Consider the following 23,996-nt stretch of genomic DNA (forward strand, 5'->3'; position numbering starts at 1 on the left):
AAATTTGGAAAATTTTTAGCAAATTTCTTGAGATATTTTTCTACTCCCCTATTTATATGTGTCCAATTACTTGTATTTTAGACCATTTGATGTTGTCGTACAGATCATTGAAACTATTATTTTTATTCTCTGCGAATTATTCTTAACATTTTATTGCTCTGTGCTTCATATTTGATAGTTTCTAATGGTATGTTTTTGAATTCACTGATCTTTTTTTCTGCAGTGACTAATCTACCCATATACTGAATTTTTATTTCAGATATTGTGTTTTTCATTTCTTGAAGTTCAATGATAGCTTTTATTCCTCTCCTTATTATGCTCGTATATTTCTTTAAGATCTTAAGCATATTTATAATAGCTGTTTTAAGGTTTGTGATTACCAAGTCTATCATGTCTTCAATTATGGGCCTGCTTCTATTGACTGATTTTACTTCTGGCTATAGGTTGAAGTTTGCTGCTTCTTCATATGTCTTCAGTGTCTGGATTTTGTTATTTTTCTTTAACAGTTTTCTTGTTTTGGCCGGTAGTAATTTACTTGCAGTGCAACTTAATCCTTTTGTGGATTCAGAAAGGCCTTTATGCTAAGACTATTTCTAAAGCGTGATCCTTTATTAGCCCCATTTCTAACACGTGGCCCTTCTCTACTGAACAGTTCTGCTGAGTGCCCCAGCTATTCAACAAGCTCTCTCCACTTGGCTTGTGGGAATTCAAATGTCTCCCTGCTCTGCATGAGCTCTGGAAGTTGTTTAGCTCCCTGAGTGTTATTGCTTGGCATTATGGAGTGTTACCCTGCATGTAATGCACTTTTGTATTCAAACAAGGACACAGGAGACCCCTATTCAGATTTCTGCAGCTCTGTTTATGTATAGCTCCCTCCTCACTGGCACTCTTTTATGCCAGGTCCAGCTACTTCAACCTCCCTGTGCTCAGTTCGTGTTCTTCCTTCCTCTAAAAATGGCCTGTAAACTTCAAGCAGAAAGTTGAGGCAATGGTTGAAGTCACCACGTTTATTTCCCTTCTCTTAGGAGTCACAATTTTACACTGCCTGTTTTTCAATGTCTAAAAACATGTTTTTTTCCTGTATATTTTGTTCAGTTTCCTAGTTGCTTATTATGGGAGGGCAAGTAGCATTGCTGAAAGCACAAATCAAGAGCAGAGTTTTTCTTCAGCCATTCTGGCCTTTTTTTCAATTTTTCAAAAAAAAATCAAGTTAGTATTTGCCTTAAGGCCTTTGTACTTGTTGTTTCTACCTGGAAAGTTTTCCCATGAATCTCTCCAAGCTACTTTCTTATTCTTTATCATCCAGAAGAAGCTTTCTTGACCATACTATTTAAAGTCGTCATTTACCATATTAGTTCTTTCTTCCTTTCTTTCATAGAATTTATCACAGTCTGTAGTTATCTTTAAAAATTTTTTACAGGTATAATGTCCACCCTCTACTTGCTATGTAAACTGCACAAGGAGAGAAACATATTGATTGTACTCCCATATTCCTTAGCCTCTTGAATGGTATTTGGCCCATAGGAGGGAGCTAGCAAACATTTCCTGAACATAAGTATGAATAAAGGTAGTATCTAGCCATATACTCTGAGATTGTGAAGTAGAGAGGTGCTAAGCAACCTAGTACTGAAGGCCTACACATTAGAGTAGGTTATGCTTATGTGTTCCTATAGAAGCTTCTTCAAGCATAGTAAAGAGAATTGAATCTATGATGTTCATGAGAAAAAAATGTGACTTTAAATTCTAGATATTTAGCTATGTTTGCTATTGGCCTCTACTTCTCCACATGTAATCTAAATATGCTATACCATTATTGATTGCATTATATGTATGGTCTGTGGCAGTTCATTTGACATAGAGATGCTTAACTATTTTCTCAACATTAACCTGTTTTAGTGAAATATATTGGTGTGGTGGTGTCTTAGTTTGGGTTGCTATAACAAAATCCATAGACTGAGTGGCTTCAACATTTATTTCATACAGTTCTGGAGGCTGAGAAGTTCACCATAGGGTGCTGGCAGATCTGATGTCTGGTGAGGGCCCTCTTCCTGGTTTGCAGATGGCCATTTTCTCATCTTCTTGCAGTATCCTCTCATGGGGTGAGATAATCTTTCTCGTGTCTCTTCTTATAAGGACACTAATTCCTTTTATGAGGGCTCCATCCTCATGACCTAATTACCTTCCAAATGCCCCACCTCAAATACCATTGCATTGGGGATTAGTCTTCAACATATGAATTCTGAGGGGACACAAACATTCAGTCCATAACTGGTGGAGAAAATCAAATTTTGTATAATGTTGTATGTAAATACTATGTGGTGGTTTTAAATTTGGTTGACAATGAAGGGGCTGGCCTGCTTTAGTATGAAATAACTGTGTTCATGTTACTGATTTTAATTCTGAAGTAGATAGAAAAATAGCTGACCTAAATAGTCATGCTGTACTTAGTTTTACGTTCTCTTAGGTACTCCGTTTTTATTAACCAGCCACTTCACTAAAATATAGGTCTGCATTTTCCTGCATTTTTTAGAAAAGAATATCCTTGTCCAAGATCTTGGGATTTGATGTTCTCTTAGTATTTGATGTTCTCTCATAACCATGATGGAGGTCTAATTCTTTCCCCAGTTGGGGATTGGTATTTGGGAGCATAGAGGACTTTGTGACAGGTTTTGGGCCCATACTTAGTTATAGGAACCCTCTTGGAATCTGTAGGATAGCTTTTCTTGTTTGCTTTTTAGTTGTCCTCAGAGCTTTGTTATTGCGGTTGTGTTTATGGACTATTCTTCTTCATCAAGTATTGGTAGATTTTAGTATTTTATTTAGAATGATGAGTACATTTTAATACAAACTAAGACATTTATTTAATTTTAACAAGTTATGCCTCATGATAATAAAATGACTTTAATAATAAACATTCTTAAATTCATCCGTGCTATATTGTCATAACTCAGTATAAAACTACAAACTTGAACATCACTTTAATTTACACAGTCACATAAATCAGTGCTGGAATTTATAGTATATACAATTTTTTAGACATTTTTCAAAATGTCTAAGGTGCTGACTTCCTTGCCTAGATGATAACAGTCCTACATGAATATTTAAAGATTAAAAAAAATATCCTTGCGATGTAGGTAGAGGCAGGTATTTATCTATTTAATATACTTTGCTTATCATTTTTCAGATGTGAAAGAGAAAGATCAGTCTTATACCCTCAAAATTTCCTGAACATTATGAATTTCATGCTCTTATATGAGTACTGCCAAGGGGGTAATGGACGCCACTGGTAGCTTTAATATGGAAGTACGAGTGGCTTTCAAGGTCGCATGAAACAGTGGTCCAAGAGTAACTTACGTCTAAGTCTATAACTTACTGGGCCTCACTTAGCTGTCCTCATTATTGAGAGCACTCACTCTCAAGCCCACTTTCCCTAGAGTCCTGAAGATATCTAATGATAAATTAGAAGTCTTATCCCCACAAGTAAGTGAGATCTGGAAATAATTTTATTGCCCTAAATATGGTGTCTGGTGTTTTAGCCTTTTTGCTTATTAAAGGTACCACAGATCCCCTTCAATTTTCTCCCCCAGCTTGACTTTCCTAGTAGATTAAGATTTAGTTCTGTTGTTGATTATTCTATCCTTTTAAATTGTTTGGGCTGGTCCCCCTTTTACTTGCCACAAAGAGAAAGAGAGAGAGAGAGAATGATACTTAACCTCCTTATGGGGACGAAAATACAATTTGTAAGATTGAACAGAAAGGAATAATACAGTATCAATATAATAATCATCCTTTATAGGTATCTCTGCCCTTCTGCATAGTTGCCGTTCATAAATATTTGTTGAACAAATGAGTGAATTAGTGAATAAATCAACCATATTAAGATATTTTTAAAATTCTTATAGAAAGAGGAATATTTTTTCAGGTAGCCAAAACTCCAAAACACAGAAGAACTGGATACTTAAATCAATTCTTTCATTAGTATATGTACTAGTAAACATTTAACAAATAATGAAAACTGCTTCATGTGAGTGATGTAGTTCACCCAAACCAATCACTGATGGCTCCACCTTCTGTTCAACAGTCATTGTAAAGGGAGTAGGAACGCCTTTGCTGAGAGATCCCTATATATCCATATACCTAAAGCTGTAGCATCTGTCATTTTATTCTGTAACTTGTAAACTAAAGAAGGTCAATCTGTTGTTAACATATTACAAATATTTCATTTATATTTAACAGTTTTTATGTTCAAAAATGTGGATAGAGATTTGCTGATAATAAGGCAATTGTACATAAGCATCACCGTATTGTCTGACCTTTTTATAAGTTGTCCTAGTTGAGACACCACTTTCTTGTGAAGTTCCAGATTCCTAATTTGCTTTTGGTACTCAATTTTTTTTTCCATGAGTCTAAGATGCTTTTCTAAGAAGGAAAAGTGTATCAATAAGTTCTTCAGCAGTGCTAAAATTATCAGTGAACATCTTGTCAGACAGTGATGTGTGAATCTGCTTTGTATGCCTCTCTCCAAGGCCAGGTTTGTTGATGGAGGGAAACACTTTCTCATTTTTAAACCTGAATCCCACCCTGTGTAGAACACATTTGTCTAACGCAGAGACTGTGGGGGAAGACAACATTTTGATTTGTTTCCTAGCTTTCTTCTTTGTCCATGCTTCCCTCAACATTAAGTTTAAAACAATGGACTCTGTGCTCTCTCAATGCTCTTAATACTCATTGGATGCTTTCAGAGACCCTTTGTTTCTTTTAGTTCAGGCAGAATTATACCCTAGTTCTAAGAATCTGTGAGTTTGGAGTGGAGCTTTCTTTGTTATGTTCTTTAATGTGCTTTGATCCAGGTCCAGCATGCATGAGCTGCTGCAACTATTCCAGAATAATTCACTTATCCACTAATGCCATCTATGAAAGAGCAAAGAAACCAGGTTTGTATAAGTGTGGGATTCTAATGTGACCACTAACATTAAGTCGCTAATGCGACCCTCTCATTAGCTATTACTTTCAATTAGGTGTTCTCAAACAATTAGCTTTTGAGCTACATAATCTTATTTACAGCATATACATTCCCTGATGAGAGAAGAAATTACTTCTGGGAAAGCTGAGTATCAAACTTTAATTTAGGTCCTAAACTCAGATACGTTACCTCAGTTGGACTTTCTTCTTGTGAATTACTAAGCGCCATTCTCTTGATCATGTGATTCTCTTAAGGCATCATGAGCCTCTTAAGAAGAGAACGACTAAAATCCATGGGTGCTTAGAGCACACAGGGAGATAAATGCAGCAGAGACCTGCTCTTTGCAAATCGCATTAAAAATTTTTTGATTTTCAAAGCATTCTCAGGAACAAAATCCTCACATCTTATTAATATTATTTAAAGCTATATATTCGTAGGTTTCTGTTCTTATGTACTGATTTGTCAGAAGTTTTTATTGTTGTTTCTTTGATTTGATTTTCTACCATGAAGACTGAGACTCTGGAGTCACTTTAAATGATGATCCAGATAGAGTTTTCAAAATCTAAAATAACATTTATTGCATCTGTAGTCATATGGTATTTTCCAAGGTGCCATATCAAATTCTCTCCAAATTCGTATTTATTTACTTACTTATTTATTTATTTATTTATTATGGTCTTCACCTGCAAAGAGTTTACTATAAATGTAAAGTCATACAATAAACATTAAATATATGTTCATCCATTCTCTCAACAAATCCATACTGGGCACCTAATATTTTCTAGTCTCTGCAGAAATAGTCGATATGTAAGAATAGACGAAGTCCTACCTTCATACTACTTTTGTTTTATTGTATGTGGAGGAGATGTGGGAGAGGACAAACAGTTACAAAAAAAACAATAGAGAAGATAATTACAGATGATGACAAGTGCTGTGGAGGAAATAAACAAGGTGATGTGATAGCTCAGTAGAGAAGACTTTAGAAAGAATGGCTAAGGAAGGGCTCTCAGTAGAGGCGTCATTTCATCTGAGATCTGAAGGATGGAGAGGAGCTAGTGATAGAAGAGCAGCCCAGGCAGAGAGAAGAGCAAGTACAAAGGCCCAAGGCAGGAACAAGCTTGAGCTTTTGAGGAACAAAGTTGTCAGTGTGGCTGGGGCATAGTGAGTGAAAGAGGGAAATGTAGGAGATGAGGTTGGTTTGGGAACCAAGAATTAGACCATGGAGGCTAGGTTGAGTTTTATTTTAAAGGCAGTGGAAAGTCACTGAAGTACTTTAAGAAAGATAGACTCTTATTAGACTTTCAAAAGGATGTCTCTAGCTGTTATATGGAGACTAGATCATAAAGGCAAGAGTGGAAACAGGCAAACACATTAGGAGCCTATTTCAGTGTCCTAGTGTCTTAGTATCCACCTAAAAGATGATGGTGGATAGGACTAAAATGGGGTCAGTAGTGATGGAAAGTAATGGATATATTTGAGATATATTTGATATATTTTGATAATAGATTGGCTGTAGGGAATAAGGGAAATAGAGAAGTCAAGGATGATTTATTGATTTTTGGCTTAAATTACTGGGTATCATTTGCTGAAAAATAGGAAACAATGGAAATATATAAACTGAAAGATCATAAACAAGTATAGAGGAAGCAAACTTGTAACAAGTTAGGGGGCCATGGTGGCTATTTTTAATTTGTTTATGTCTTTTGTATATGTTGTATTTAACAAATATAATTAAGTGTGAAGTTCTGTATTAAGTGCTATATGCAAGAATAGAACACATAAAATTTTTGAATCAGTCAATCACATTTTATTGAGGGACTGTTATGCTCTAAGTACTCTGCTAAATCCACGATAGTATTAATTCTTGCTCTCCAGGCAAGAAATTTTCTGGCATGTCCAGAAAAATGGACATGCCAAAGGCAATTAAAACATGATGCAATAGGGGCCGACCTGGTGGCATAGCGGTTAAGTTCGCACGCTCTGCTTCGGCAGCCTGGGGTTCATGAATTCAGATCCCAGGCGTGGACCTACACACTGCTCATCAAGCCATACTGTGGTGGCAACCCACATACAAAAATTGGAGGAAGATTGGCACAGATGTTAGCTCATCTTCCTCAAGCAAAAAGAGGAAGATTGGCAACAGATGTTAGCTCAGGGCCAAACTTCCTCAACAAAAACTAAAAAAAACAAGCAACCATGATGTGATGAATGCTGTAATGGAGGTATATATAAAGGACTGTGGGAACAGAGAGGAAGATATCGTCACCCCTGAAGGTGGGGCAAGGGCACCTGGAAGCAGTGATCATTCCAGCATCCCTAAACGTGAGGGGCTGAGGCTTGCAGGATGTCTGGAGTTAGGGCAGACTGCCCAGTGACCTTGTCCTGATACTGTGTTCGAGAGGGAGGCTGAGGGTGATTATAGGGAGCCCAAAGTCTCAGGGCACTGTCACTGCTTTAAAGACAACATCTATGCTGGCCTTTCAAAGTAACAGAAGAACTTTGCCAAGTAGAAAGGGGAAAAAAGTTTTCTAGGGTGAAGGAAAAGCATAATGTCCAGGTCCAGAGGGGAGAAATGACAAGAAATAAGGGTGGACAAGTAGATCGGAAAAGGCTTGTGAAAGCCTTGGGTGCTGAATTCAGGAACCCTACTCTTGTCTTCAAGGAGCTTCCCATCCAGAGAGTTGTACCCCATGTGCATGCAGATTGACATCCCAGCCTTACGTTTGACATGATAGATTGAGAGCATAATAAATTCTCAGTGAAGACTTGATGATTAAGAGACTGATGTCTTTGCTGAGTTATCATATTGAGGGTGTTGGGATTTGTCTTTCACATCATTCAGGAAGGAATCAGCCGCATCCTGGTGGGAGCCAGGAGGGAACGATGCGAGATTAGGTTGTTGAGAAGCTTTGAGGTTAAATTTTAGGATTAGCTCCCTTTCTCAAGTTCTAATTTTCTTTTCTATTATAGGCTTTAAGGAGTGAGCCCACTTTCCTTTCCTCTTTAGAGCTAGTATCTTCCACTTTATGTCTTGGATTTCTTCTACCCGGGAAGAATGACTTTCAAGTAAATAGAAATCCTGCCAGCTTCCAGCTTCTAGAACCCACCTGGACAACAAAGTGGTTGGGAATCTGGCCATAGTGACCAGATTTGCATTTTGACTCTCATGTATTAGCTCTGTAAACTTGGACAAGTTTCTTAAACTCTCTAAATTTCAGTTTTTCCTTTTTAATTTATAAGCTGAAGATAGTACTAACGCCTGCTTCATGGGATTGTTGTCAGGGACAAATGAGATACTGCACATGAACTTAGTATAGCGCCCAAAGTACAATTATAGGTTCTCAGATATGGGGTAGCTATACCTTAGTGATTGGAAACAACTCTCATGTAAGCATTTTATAAATGCTGGATACTATAATCATTAATCCTCAACAGGATTAACAAAAACAACAATGATAAACCTTAGGTGAATCATGTAAGCTATGTTTCCGGTGGCCATACCACCGTGGAAGCAAAGATTGAGTCATGCTCAAAGAAACTAGTTTCTCTGGATCTATTTCCTTTTACTCTGCAAAAACAACATATTTCACCCATTCTTCCCACCTGGCTCGAGAGCACCCAGAGGTAGCTCTTGTGCTCTGGAGAAGTGCCCCTTTGGGTCACTGCTTTGTTGCCTGTACCTCCTCTGGCTCACTGTGGTCATAGCTCCTTTGGCTGCTTCCACTGTAACTGCTGCCATCATTGTTCCTGGTGTCTAGACCTTACCGAAGCCTGCTGTTCTCCCCAGTACAGGTAGATCTGGGAGAGTCTGGCTCCTGGCTTATTCCACTGTTTCCACTCTGGGCTCGGCTTTGGATCCAAATGGAGAAATAGCCCTTTCCCCATTGGTGGGACCTTCTGTGACATAAGCTACTTTGTAGTGCTGCCTCATGCTCCTAGTGTGTAATTGAGACCTCATGTAACAGACATTTGAACTTTTACCAGCTACTTTTCTGCATCTGATTCTTCCTAAAATTCAGACATGATTCCTTGAGAATTAGTTTGGAAAACATTGAGTGTGGAGGATATCATGATGGACTCATAAAGCATGCTTCCTGGTCTTGACTCTGTTGCTGAGACAGTTATTGGAAGCTACTCTAGACTTTTACTTTTTGCTTTTATTCTAAAAAAAAAAAAAATCTTCTATGTTGTTACAACTTTTCTTAGGAAAATCATATGCTGACTGTGTCTCCTTGGGAAGGTCCTTTTTAATTTCTGTGGAAACCTGTCTTAGCATTGGCTTACGAGATATCAACACCATAAGAAAAGAAGACTCCTTTCCCGCCTCCAACAACAAATGTAATGAGAAAAAAAATCCGTAAGAAAGCTCTATGATTATAGATCTATGTAAAACACAAGCAAAAAGTGTTGGGTACACAACTCCAATTTTTAATTTTCTTGCTATATCAGTTCATTTTATTTTGAAGATTAGGGGAAGAATAAAAAGAAGGGCAGGATTTTAAGAACTATTAGGGAAAGTCACTGAGCAGAATGAAAAAAGATCATAAAGGAAAGATAAGACAAAGAACAAACACATTGAAAGAACAAGCGATGATGTTTTTCCTTTTGAGTACCTTGCATCTGATAAAAAGAAGCCATGCCTTCTGGCTTCTCCTTTGCTTTTATTTAATAATATTTCTTGCTCTTAATTTAAATATTATCATCTTTCATATCAAACTCTAAGCAGTTACAGAATCTAAATAATCCAGAAGTTTGTCAATCTCATTTTTAAGAGTTTAAAATATAACTTTATAATAAAGTAAAATTAACTATTATTTTTTGTCTAATGGCTACTAAAAGTACCATGAATAATATAGTGAATTGAAATGCACAAGTAACTATGTTTGTTACCTTTCTATTGGCAAGTAACTTGGCATGAGATGGGATTCCCTAAATAAATATGCTGGTTTATTATCTCAAAAGAAAATTTTTATTACTTCAAATAATCAATACAATATGTGGAAAGAAAGCAAAAATATAGGCAAAAGGAATTCCTTATTTCATAAAGACAAACTGAAAAAATGCAATATATGACCTAGTACTAAATTTTGGAAAAGAATCTCAAGAAAGTACTATTTAGTCTTCATAGTGTCTCACGGAGTGTAGGTGAACCAGGTGGGCATTGGTGAGAAAATGTGGTTGATTTATTTACATTCTGTAACTGTTTTGGATAGGAGTTAGAAATAACAGATAAAAGCAGAGCCAGAGGGCAGGGCCTTGGGTGGTCCACTCAGTTCTCTTGTTCCATCAATGGAGTACCCATTACCTTGGTCTAACAACTGGCCTCACAAAAGCCCTCTCAGTTCTCAGCAGGCCTAGACCAATCCCCCTTAGGAATCAGGAGATTGATGGAGGTGGTTGGAGGGAGAAATGGTCTCTTTATTTATGTACAAAAGTATATTAAGCTTTACTATCAAATATTGCTATAACACTAAGTAAAATCTGTTCCTTCTTTTATCCTCAAACTACAGAGACGGAAGTGGCTGTTAATATTCAATTACTTTTCCTTTTGCTGTTTTCACTTGTGTATACTTCTGTTAAAACCCACCCAATTTTGAGAATTTTGCCATTTAATTATAGCAAACTTTTCCTTCTTTTGATTGTTGTGGTCTCTAACTTTCCTGACTCACTACATTTTGGGGGAAGCCTTCTTTGACCTTCATGACTGGAGTAGTTCTACTTGTATGTACTATTGGAGCACATATCCAATTATAACCGATTATAATACTTTTTACACTATTTTCTAGAATCAATAACCCATTTCTATAGGGACCAGGCAGGTAACATGAATGCCTGAAGCTTCTACGTATAAGAAAATAAGGGTTAAATGACTTGTCTTGCAACAAAGCTAAATTTATGCCCGTAATGCATTAAACTCCGTGAAGATAGGAAGCATTTCCTATTTTGTTTACTGTTGTGACTCCACCAACAAGTACAGGCCCTGGTGCTTAGTAGACATTCATTGGGAATAGTTAAATGATTGAACACATGAGTTAATGCAATCGGGGCTTTCCTCCTATCCGATACTTCGTGAAAGTATCTACCATTTAGGTGGTCAGTGACCCTTAGAATTGCAAAATCCAACACTATAATATCAAATCATTACATTGTATACCTTAAACTTACACGATGTTATACATCATTTTTATCTCAATGAAGCTGGAAAAAAATCCAACACTATATATTTAGACCTTATTTCTTGACTTCTTTCAAGTTAAAACAAAAGTATTTTACATTACAATCTTCTTATTAGAAAATTTTCTTACCTTGACTATCTGTTGCTATTTTTTCCAGTTTTCTTCCCACCTCTCTGGCTGCTCCTATTAGATCACATTTCTCTATCTGTCACTATATGCTTTGTACTCAGTAATGATGTCTTCCTCCCTATTCTTCTCTTTGGCTTACTTCATTGATTCTCATAGTTTTAAGTACTCTCTGTTTACTAATTACTCTTAGATTTGTATTCTGCTCAGAACTCCCACCTGAATACTAAAACAAAAATTCTAAAAAGAAAAATTGCTCTATGAACATTTCCACGTAGGTTTTCACAGATATCTTATACTCATGTTTACTCGCAAACTCTCTTCTCACCATGAAACTCCTTCTGTATTCCTCTCAGAATCCACCACTACATAATTTAGGGAGTCCTCATAAATAATTGATAGTGGTTTAAGCACTATGGATAAAGAGTGACCAAAATAGACACACTATTTTGACAGAGACAAGTATTGAGTATATATTAATCAAAATAACTAGATAATTTCAATTATGGTAAGAACTATAAAGTTAAAGTTGACAGTGTCATGAGACGATGTGCTGTGGTAATATAACCCAATCTAGAGGCCAGAGAAAACCTTCCTTAGTAAGTAACATTTTGTCTGAGGGAGTGGGTGTGAAGGGTAGGGAGAGGTTGTTCCAAGGAGAAGGATTAGTGGTATAAGACCCTGGGCTGGGCAGGAAAAGGGTGCATTGTAAGGACAGGAGCATCATGGAGGAAGAGGCTGGGGATGTTGGTCATGCTCTGTTTTATAGGTCATGCTCAGGAATTTAGGCTTTATTCTAATAGCAACATTAAGTCATTAAAGAGTTTTCAGTGGAGGAGTGACATAATCAATTTTGTGTCCAAAAAGATAGCACTGTAACCTACCTAGTCACCCAAACCAATAGAGTGGAAGTCCTCCTACACTTCTCCCTCTTTTTGAGCTCTCACATCTGCCATATCAACCAACCTGCATTTGTCCAAGTGTTCAGGCTCTTTCTCTCCTCAGGGTCTTTGCACATGTTGTGCCCTCATCCCAAATGCCCTCCTGTTCTTTATCTACTTGGATAACTTCTACTTGTCCTTTGTGAGCTGGAACATCACTTCCAGGAAGTCTTCTAAAACTTTCTGTTCCTCCTCCTCATTATCTCCAAGTCTTCTGGTTGACATTCCCACAGTGGTCTGCATGCACCTCCACCTTAGTACTTATCATATTGTATATCATAGAAAATCATTTATACTAAAATATTCAGTGCAATTTACTTTTTCCACTATTTATGTTATTCTGTGATTTGTTTTTTTGTTAGATCAGAAATTTTGTTTAGTCAGGTACAACATATGCTTTGATGCAAAATTTATTGTTAACTAAGTGATATATAAAATATCATACTCCTGATAGAGAAAATAACATGTCAGAAGTGTTAGATTAGGGCCGGCCCCGTGGCTTAGCAGTTAAGTGCGGGCGCTCTGCTACTGGTGGCCCAGGTTCGGATCCCGGGATCGCACCGAGGCACCGCTTCTTCGGCCATGCTGAGGCCGCATCCCACATACAGCAGCTAGAAGGATGTGCAACTATGACATACAGCTATCTACTGGGGCTTTGGGGGAAAAAAGGAGGATTGGCAATAGGTGTTAGCTCAGAGCCGGTCTTCCTCAGCAAAAAGAGGAGGATTAGCATGGATATTAGCTTAGGGCTGATCTTCCTCACACACACAAAAATAAATAAAATATAATATTTAAAAAAAAAAGTGTTAGATTAGTTTTAAATATGTATACATATGTATGTATTTATATGTATTCATATATTGAAATAAAATTGTTTTAAATAGCACTCTTTACCGTTGATGAATAACTATCCCTTATTTTAGGGCCTGTTCCTCATTTTGTATTGTTTAAAAGTACAAAAAATAAAGCACTAAGCAATAATTAGGAAGAATTAAATGGGTTTATAAATTTAAAAGTCATATTTTTGATTATTTTTTTGAACTGTAGACTACATTCAGCACACTGTCATACCTTGTACTTTATTCTCAAGAATCAAATTACACTGACATCTCTTAAAGTTCATGAAGATAGTCTCATTTTAAAGGTTTGGGCTGGTGTTTTACGATAAAATAGGTTATCTAACTCTTGGGGATTGGATAGTTACTGGCTCCCAAATTGCATTTCACATTCATTATAGACTATAAAAAGCAGACAAAGAGTTAGGTCTTGGCAGAGTTACAGGCCTGGGAGAGTATCCATTTTGATGGAGAGAAACACTATCTAGAAACACCCTCACAGACACACCTGGAAATAATGTTTAACCAAATATCTGGACACCCAGTGGCCTATTCATGTTGACACATAAAATTTACGAGCACAGCAAGGTATAAGTCAGATGGAATTCCAGTATCAAATCACAAACTCAAACGTCGAACATTGGAACTGAGGCCCAGTGTCTAGGCCAGAGAAGTAACAAGGATTACTTCCCATTAAAGCTGAATATCTGGTTTAGTCTTGGAGACCAGGGACAGACTGAATCATGGAACTTATCCTACAGCTTCTGGGGTAAGAGAAGGGATGCAAGACCGGATATGCCACAGTTAACGTAAATCTCTAAGTGCTTTTGACTTATCAGAGTGCGGCTGACTGAGGAGGACTTGGGCATAACTGATTTGACACTGGCTTTCACTATGACTCACACATTCAAATTGAAATGTGTATTGAAAGTGTCCCTCTGCAAAATTTGAATAGAGATTGAGAGTTTCCCTGGGCAGGAATATTCATAGCATTATTCAGGTTTCAGAATGTCAGTGTTCTTTGCCATTCGGGACTCCTGTGCCAGGCAGCCTATGTAATCGTGGTGTTTTTACCTAGAATGGAGCCTTACACTTGGAGTTGGCAGGAAATATGAAGGACTGGAGTAGCTGGAGGAAGGAACTCAAAATGAGTGAGGAGGCTGAAGACAAGGACAGCACAGATGGGTAAAGAAATGCCCGTGTTGGCTGTGAATATCTGGAAAGCTGTGGATGAGGAGAGAAGACACTGTTGAGTCTGGAAAGCATCTGGGCAACATTGTAAATGGTAGGAAAATTATCACTGAGTTGGGATGAGTGACAGTGAAATCCTAATCTGGAGCTAAGATTCTAAGGGAGCTTGAGGCCTTACGAAGAACAATATTACCTGAAGACTGGGGCTCAAGCAATGAGCCAGCTGACTTGGAGATGAAACCTCGATGAATAGCCTTTTAAATGCTTGACTATTATGCCAAACTGCATCAAGTCAACATGAATGAGTTTATAATTATCTACTCTTGTAAATAACTCTCTAATCTACAGTTTAAGATTAAAAAAAAATAAAGAAATCCCCTGCATGAGAGTAAAGTTGTTGTATACTCTCTCTGGCTGACTAAAGCTTGAGTGATATTGTTTCAGCAATACATTTTCTAATGTAGCTATTGTTCTAATATAGAAATGTAAAATATACATTTGTTTACTATATGTGAAAATATATCCTAGATGTCTTGTGGTTATAGAGAATGAGTCAGTGGGTCAATGGAATCAATTATTGCTCTGTGTATTAAGGCAGCCAGGCCTGATGGTCTAGTGGTTAAAATTAAGTTCTTTCATGTTTGTGGCCTCTGTGGGTTGTCACACTGTGGGGGCTGCATGTTGCTGTGATGCTGAAAGCTATGCCACCAGTATGTCAAAACCAGCAGGGTTACCCATGGTGGGCAGGTTTCAGCAGAGCTTCCAGACTAAGACAGACTAAGAGATGGACCTGGCCACCCACTTCTGAAAGCCTTGGCAATGAAATTCCTATGAGTAGTTGCAGAGCATTGTCTGATATAGTACTGGAAGATGAGAGGATGGAGCCAAAAGACAGGGTGGGGTTCCACTCTGCTGTACACAGGATCACTAGGAGTCGGAATCAACTCAACAACACTAACAACAGCAATTTATTAAGGCATTCCTTCATCAAACTTTTATTTGTAATTGCTACCATGCTATGTGCTGGTTATGGCGAAATAAAGAATGGAATATATGCTTTCCAGAAGACTATGGCTAATAGAGGACCAGACAAGTACATGCTAAATATCATTAGCGATGTGATAGAGAAATGTCATGGAAGCTTGTACGGGAGCACCTAATCCAGACTAGGAAGAATGAAGAAGTCCAGTTCAGTAACTGTTTATTGGAGGCAATAATCTCTGTGTTGAATTTTGAGAAACAAAACAATTAGCCAAAAGAACACTCCAGAAGGAGTAACATGGACAAAGTCAAGAAGGGTTACTATAGCAAGCTGCATTTGACAAATTACAAATAGTTCACTATAGAGTATAGGGTATAGGTGTTAGAGAGTTGGGAATGGGAGGAAGTGCAGAGAAAAATTAGAGAGGCATCTAGTAACTAGGTCATGAAAGAGCCTTATAAGTCATGGTAAGGGCTTTATGTTTATCCTGACATCAATGATAGTCTGAAATCTTTAAAGGGTATTAACATGCAAAATATTTTGTTTTTTCTTTTAAAGATATTATCTTGACAATAGAATGGAACATGGATAGAAAGAGATGGGCCTGAGGCAAGATGTATTGCAACCTAACCAGAATGCATGAGCTTTTGAACTAAGGTGATGGCAGTAGAAATAAAGAGAAAGAAGCATATTCTGAGGGTATTAAGGAGACAAACTTGATAAAACTTGAGAAAACAATTGGATGTAGTAGGTAATGAAAGGCATAAGGTAAAGAAGCGGCACTTCAGGGAGGCCAAAGTAACTAGAGTTTGTAGAGTAGAGTACTAGAAGAGAAAGAGAGAGAGAGAGGGAGAGAGAGAGGGAGAGGGAGAGAGAAAACTGACACAGCTCTGGAGATTTTCAGAGTCTCTTCAATTCTTCAGCTGAGTACTGATCATCACAGGCATGTGAGGGAATTATCCAAGGCTGAGGAGAGAACCACTTAAAAGTAACGAAGGAAACAATCACTGGAATTCACCGAAGATCAGGAAACATACCTCTTCCCATTAGCCTTAGTGGAAAAACTTGTAATTGATGGGGCATAAGGTAGGGTATTCAAAAGTGCATTGCTATGGTAGTGAGGCAAAATTTGCCTTAGACTAAAGGCTGCTCTGATTTTGCCTACAAAATCAAGCTTCAAAAGGATCAGATTGTTTCCAACCAACTTGACTATGGCTAGAAAAAAATTCAAGACTATTTATAGGGGTACAAAAATATCCAGCATGCAGGAATATTTATAGAAATACAAAATGTCCTATACACAACAAGGTAAAATTTACAATGTCTTGCATCCGATCAAAAATTTCCAGGCGAGCAAAGAGGCAGGAAAATATGACACAAAATGAAGAGAAAAGTCAATCACCAGAAACAGACTCAGAAATGACACAGATGATAGATTCACTAGATAAGATATTAAAACAGCTATTATAACTGTATTTTATATGTTCAACAAGGATTGAACATGGTAAGTGGAGACATGGAAGATAAGAAAAAAAGACTCAAATCAAACATCTAGAGATTAAAAAAATACTGTATGAAATGAAAAACATATTGGATGGTATTAATAGCAGGTTGGAAACTGCAAGAGTAATGAACTTGAAGCCAAATCAAAATAAACTAAGAGGATACACAGAAAAGAAAATGACTGAAAGATAAATCAGTAATGAGCAGTGGAACAATGTAAAACTGTCCAATATATGTGAAATTGGAATTCCTGAAGGGAAGGTCAGGGAAATATTTGAAGAAATAATGGCTGAAATTTTTCAAAATTTGAAGAAAAATGTAAACCCAAATGCAAGACACTTGGAGAAAACTTCATCAAAACACATCATAATAAAATTCCTTGAAACCGGTGTTAAAGAAAAGTCTTTAAGGACTCAGGGGAAAAGGACATATTAGGTATAGAAGAACAAAGATAAGAATGACAACAGACTTTTTTTGGAAATAATGCAGTACAGCATTCCACTGTTAATCAGTGGAGCAGCATCTTTACAGTATTGAAAGAAAGAAAAACTGTCACTTAAAATATCTTTCAGAATTAAGGTGAAATAAACATTTTCAGTTGAACAAAATGAAAGAATTAGCCAGCAGACCTGCATGATAAGAAATGTTAAAGGTCCTTCAGTTTGAAGGCAGATGATACTAGATGGAAATCTGGATTTACACAGAAGAATGAAGAGCACCAGAGATGGTAAATATATGAATTAATATAAATCTTATTTTTAAAGTCTCTTTGAAAGATAAATGACTATTGGAAGCAAAAGTAATGACAAAATAGTGTAAGGTTTATAACATATTTAGAAATATAGTGTTTAAAACAATAGCACAATGGTTGTGAGAAGAAATACAAGTATATTCTTGTAAAGTTTTTATACCATATGTACAGTTTTATAATATTAATAGAAGGTAGATTGTAATCAGTTAAGGATGTATACTATAAACCAAAAGCAATTGCCACACACACACAAAATGGATTATGGCTAATAAGTCAACAAAGGAAATAAAGTATAATCAGAAAATATACTGCATTAATCCAAAAGAATGCAGAAAAAGAGGAAAAAATGAACAAGGAACAGATGAGACAGAAAAAAATCTATAGCACGATGGTAGATTTTAACAGAACCATACAAATAATCACATTAAGTGTAAATTGTTTAAGCCCCCACAACTAAAAGGCAGAGATTGTCAGACTGGATAAAAAAGAAAGAACCAACTATATGCTGTCTACAAGAAACGCACTTTAAATATATAGACACAAATAGGTTAAAAATAAATCGATGGAAAAAGATATACTATACCAACAGTAATCAAAAGAAAGCTGATGGGAATTTAAAATGATATAACTACTTTGAAGAACAGTTTGACAGTTTCTTAAAAAGCTAAATATACACTTACCATATGATCCAGACATTCCACTCCTAGGTATTTATGGAAGAGAATGAAAGCATATGTCTATACAAAGATTTATACATGAATATTCATAGCAGCTATATTTGCAATAGCCAAAAACTTGAAAAAATCCAAATGTCCATCAATAGATTGAGATAAATAAATTGTGGTTTATTCACAAAATGAAATACTGCTCAGCGATAAAAAAGAACAAGCCATTGATACACATAATGACATAATTGAATCTCATAACAATTATGCCAAGTGAGAGAAGCCGGACATAAAAGTATACATACTGTATGAGTCTCTTTATATAAAATGTGAAAATGTAAAGTAATCTATAATGAAGTAAAACAGGTCAGTAGTTGCCTGGAGATGAAGGGGATAGGAGAGAGGGATTACCAAGAGGCACAAGGAAACCTTTTGGGATGCTGGATATGTCCATTATCTTGATCGTGTTGATGGTTTCACATGTATTTATGCTTCATATGTCAAAAGTTATGAAATTGTACACTTTAAATGTGTATAATTTATCATATGTCAATTATATCTAATAAAAATAGTTATTGTGGCCGATTAATCAGATGGAGCTATTACCAGGAAGAGTTGAGAACCCAACTGAGGTTGAAGACTATGAACTTATTTGTGCACAAATTTACACAACTGCATGATTTTTTTTTCATGAGTTATAGGAACAGAGAATGTGAAGTTTTCAAGGGACTAGGTTGGTTATTTTCCAGAAATCACAACTCTGTCAAAATAGTAGCATCTACTAAAGGGTGAGAGGATTTAAGTCTCTCAGGATGAAGCCAGTTTTATGAACCTAATGCACAAGGACTGAAGAAATAACTCATTAAACATTAGCATGAAAGTGTTAATATACTACATCAAGTGTCAAATTTTCTACCAATGCTTAGGCACTCGAGAGAACTTGACTTAATGTATTTTCAACCATCTTGATAACATGCTGTATTTAAATAAATGTTTCCAATATAATATTTGCTGTACCAGCTCATTTCATGTCTTCCTTGTACTTTTTAATAAACTGGTTATAGATGAGCTTAAAAGCACTGAATAACAATGGACAGAGAATTGTATATTTAGTACGTTCCTTGATCTACAGCTTTAGAACATAAACTTTCAAATAAAAATTGCAAAAAAAAAAAATTCCATTTAATTGTTCTTAGTTCTGCAGTTTGCGTTGTTCCTGTCTACAGCACCTTGCCGTCCTAGTATATAGTGCTCTACAAGGGTATATTTGCGTTGGGTTCTACTGCTCCCAGCAATGCTATGATCGACTATAACTCAAAAATACCAGATGGCTGACTGTAATCAAACAATAATATAATAGAGAAAGATCAATCTTGATTTTTGAATATAATGTTAAGCTTTTGAAAATCTATTTCAGATTAACCTCAGGTGATTGATTTGTGGTATCATAGACATATAAAAAATAGAATGTTGTGATGTTGGAACTATGGGTCTAGATTTGTCAGTATTTACTGTTGTAAGAACCTCAGAATATGAGCTCAACTCCTCCTTGTTGTGTGTCCGTGTTTATGTGCACAACTGAAAATAAGTAAGTTTAACTGTACAGTGCATTTAGAACTGCAATGAAAACCTTCCTTGATTCCATTGATGAACGAGTCAGGCTCTCCTCCTTTGTCTTATTCATACCTCAGTCATAGCATTATTGAACTTATTGGAATTATTAGTTTGTCTTTGTCCCTTCTGTGAGCTTTTTGAGAGCAGGAACTGTGTTTTTCATCTTGTGTCTCCAGCAACAAGGCACAATACATTTGTTTAATTAATGAATAAATAAAATTGGAATCATGGAATCCAACAATTAGAATGATCCTTCAGGTCTTCAGTATTAACTGGCATCATTGGTGATAGGTCTAATAAATGTTTTTAAAGTGCAATTTTGTTTGCATAACAGAGTCCACTTTTTTGCTTATTTTATGTTGAACAGCGCTAAGCAGGTGGTATTCTTATGGAAGTACGTTTGATTAACTGGTTCCATGGGCTAAGAGAAAAATTGATAACTGGATTTTCTTTATTGTCCATTTCATAAACAAATAGAACTAAATTTTACACAGTCATGAGGTTGCCATTTATTTACATAATGTGTCCCAGAAGGTAATTGTGGTTTTTTTTCCTCAAAAATAAATGCTCTTGCAATTTTAAAGTTCTTTCCAAATAAGTAGAGTGTGGCATCAGGGGTGTCTTAGCACCAGCCCCTCCTGCTCTCCTTGAAGCCTTTTGAAGGCCAGGTGCCTGTATGTCTGGTTCTGCCGAGACATCACTGCTCATCATCTTATTTTCTTGCCAAAATCCTGAACTTTTTGTTCTATTTTCCTTCCGTTGCATTCACATGGCAAACAACCCCCCTGAATTAATTTAGGGATCTGTCGTTTTGATACCTACCCTTAAGCTACTTAATGCCACTGGAAAAAATAAATTAGGTAAGTAATACACAAATTAATGGTCTCCACCTCATCTATGCCTTTGACACGAGTATCTAGCGCTTCTGTCTTTCTCCCATCAGTTCTTACTCTTGTTCTCCACAAATGTTATTTCAAGCTTCAGTACTGTTTCAAAATTTTGACTCCACAAAATCTCATTTTCTCCTTCCTTGCTGTCTGTCCTTCATGTCAGCAGATGATCCCTGGTTCCTGTTCCACAGAAAGATTAGAAGTCATTGGGCAGGAATGCCTTACATCTCTCCCCAGCCCCCCTCCTGTTACAATAAAAAGTCTTTTCTCTTTTTCTAGACCAGTTCCTGTGTCCTTTCCTGCCTCAATAGGAGGATCTTTGCACTATTGACCATCTTTCTCGTCCATCTTCCTTCTGTACTAGCTCCTGCCTATCAGCATTTAAACAGACTCAAATCTCTCCTATATTAAAAATCCTCACATTCCTCCTAGCTTATGCTGTCCTTATCAGAGCTAAATATCTTCTACACTTTTTGTTTTCCTGTTCTTCTTTATATCTTCTTCTGCCTTCCACTTTTTAATATGCTGAATTGGTTTCCAGTTTAACTAACTGGGTCACTGAAACTCCTTCAGAAAAGTAAAAAATGACTTCTTCACAGAAAAATTCTGTGGACGCCTTTCAGGATTTGTCTTAAGGATCTCCTGGTGACATGTGGAATTGTGGCTCACTTCTCTGTCCTTAGAAAAACTTTTCCCTTGGCTCTTCAGATAATTCTCTCTCTTAATTTTCACCTGATCCCTTTGGATTCTTCCTCTCAGACTGGTTTGCAGCCTCCTTTTTCTCTGCCTTTGTCTCAAGTGTTGGATTTCCTGGAAGGGCAGTCCAAGACCCTGTCTTCTACTCGCTGTCACATGTTCCCTGGATGCTCTCATTCACTCTTTGGCCTTGCAGTACCATCTATTTGATTATAACTCTTAAATCTATATCCCCGATCTTTATTCTGAACTTCTCTTGGTACCCAACTATTTTCTGGAGACCTCCACTTGAGTTTCTTCTATAAACATCAAGCTCTACGAGTCTCCAAAAAAGCTATTAGTTTTCCTTCCAATGTGCTCCTTTCTCTGTGATTTATAGCAGTGAGTGGAAGCACCCAGACCTCCAACCCTGTGTGTCATGTACATATTCAGTTAATCACCCAATGCTGTTAATATTCTCTCTAAATATCTCTAAGTCCATCAAATTCTCTTTAGGCACATGATCCCTTCCCTACTTCAATCATCATTCTCTCACTGGGAATAGTAATTAATCCAACTGGTTTCTCTACCTCCAGGCTGCCTTGCTATCATTCTGTCTCTACACTGCAGTCCGAGTGATCTTTCTCAAAGATCTAACCATGTAACACCCACACTTAAAACTCCTTAGTGACTCCACATTACCTTCAGAATAAAGCACAAGCTATTTAACACGGCTTACAAGTCCTTCACGATTTGTGCCCTGCTTATCACCCTAACCTCGTCTTTTACCAATTTGAGCTCTCTCTAGGCTCCAGCCTTTCAGCACTGCTTCCAAATCCTCAACATGCCAGGCTCCCTCTCACTTCTGGAACTTCACATATGCTATTTCCTATGCCTGAAATATTCTTACCAATCACTCAATGTGAGATCTTAGTTTTCAGCTTAGGCATTATCTACTAAAAGTCTTTCTTAATAACTCGAGTCGGGTTTAGATGCTACTTCTACACATTTCCGTAACATTCTATGCTATGTAGATAGATCTATTGTAGCACCTGTCAGAGCTTATCTATATTTCTCCTACACTGTAAGATTTGTTTTGGGGGTTGCACTTTTATTTTTTTATTGAGGTATCATTGGTTTATAACATTATATAAATTTCAGGTGTACATCATTATATTTCAACTTCTGTATACACTACATCATGTTTGCCACCAAAAGTCTAGCTTTATAAGGGGTGAGCTATATCTGTTTTTATAGCAACTATTTTTTCTAGCTGTACTTCCAGCAACTGAGATATAATGGTGCTTAATGAAGGTTAACTGAATGAATGAATGTTTTTGTGACTAAATGAATTAAATTTGTCATCTTCCCTTTATATTGCTTGGTTTCATTCATTCCTTTTTTATGAAATTTGCATGTCAGCTTGGGTGTCTTATCTCTTTAAGATTTATGTAAGATTAACTTGAGCCTACATTTCTAGAAATTCAAAGCTCACCTCGGAATTTTGTCACATTTCTGGTATGCTTTTGCTCTTCTGAAAACTGAACCCTCAGCTCTTGTGACTATTATTCCTTTTCTGCATTGTCAGCCCAGATATGAAGTTCAGATCCTTTCACAATTTTCAAAGAGGCTTACATATAATAATTGTGAGTGTGGGAAATTTTACTGAAACAAGGGGTAAGAGGCTATGAATGGGAGACACAGGGGGTTTTATATTCCAGCAGTGCAAACAGCTTCAGAAGGAACCACAACCACCAGGGGTCTCTAACTGGTCCATTTCAGTGATTCTTTTCACCATCTTTATGTGCTCCTTTTCTTTATGTATTCTTTCTTAACTCTCTTGCAAAAATCAAATTCCTCTTCGTCTCGCACAAAACAATTTAGCTAGTCTCTGACTTTCTGCCTTGGATCTTGCTGTCTAATCCGTGCCTTCAGCTCTCATTTTTTACCTTAAACAGCTTATTGAGATATCTTACCAATCAAAGGAAGTTCCTTTCTTAAAATAACGCTTTTTAAATCTTGTTATGATTCTTTTATTCATTCCTTCATTCAACAAATATTTTTTAAGGTGTGTGATATGCTAGGCACTATGCTAGGTATGGTGAAGACAAAAAGTTAAGAGGATGGGGTCCTTTATCTCTAAGAACTTAGTCTGGTGGGGGAAATAGATGTGCCATGAAAAGGTGTTTGCAGTGATGAGAGAGCACAGAGAGGGGATGGCTACACCAGTCTAGGATTGTAGATTGATGCCAGATTGAGGAAGATTAAGGAGCAACTAGATTAGAGAAAGGAGGTGATATGCTTAAACTTCTTTTTCAAAAATTTTAGTTATAAAATGCAGGAAGTAGTTGTGGTGGTGTTTCCATAGGAAGAAGGCTCTGGATGATATCAGCTCACTCATTTTGTAGACAGCTCAGAGATTTTCAGAGGAAGCGGGTGGATAACTGAGGACATGAGTTTAATAAGCTTTTTTCTTGGGTTGGCCTATTAGAAAGAGTAATGATTGTGGTTTAACAGAAACTCTAGCAGTCTATATATGTTGGTTGTAAATCTACTTCCACCACTAACTAGAAGGTAACCTTGGGCAAGCTGTATAACTTCTGTGACTTTATTTCTTTGCTTTATAAATGAGGAAAAAAGCACTTACACTCTTTTGCAAGTTATTGTGAGGGTCAGGTGAGAT

Source organism: Ceratotherium simum, chromosome 31, assembly GCF_057802395.1.
Source record: "Ceratotherium simum simum isolate JZ-2026a chromosome 31, ASM5780239v1, whole genome shotgun sequence".
Lineage (NCBI taxonomy): Eukaryota > Metazoa > Chordata > Mammalia > Perissodactyla > Rhinocerotidae > Ceratotherium > Ceratotherium simum.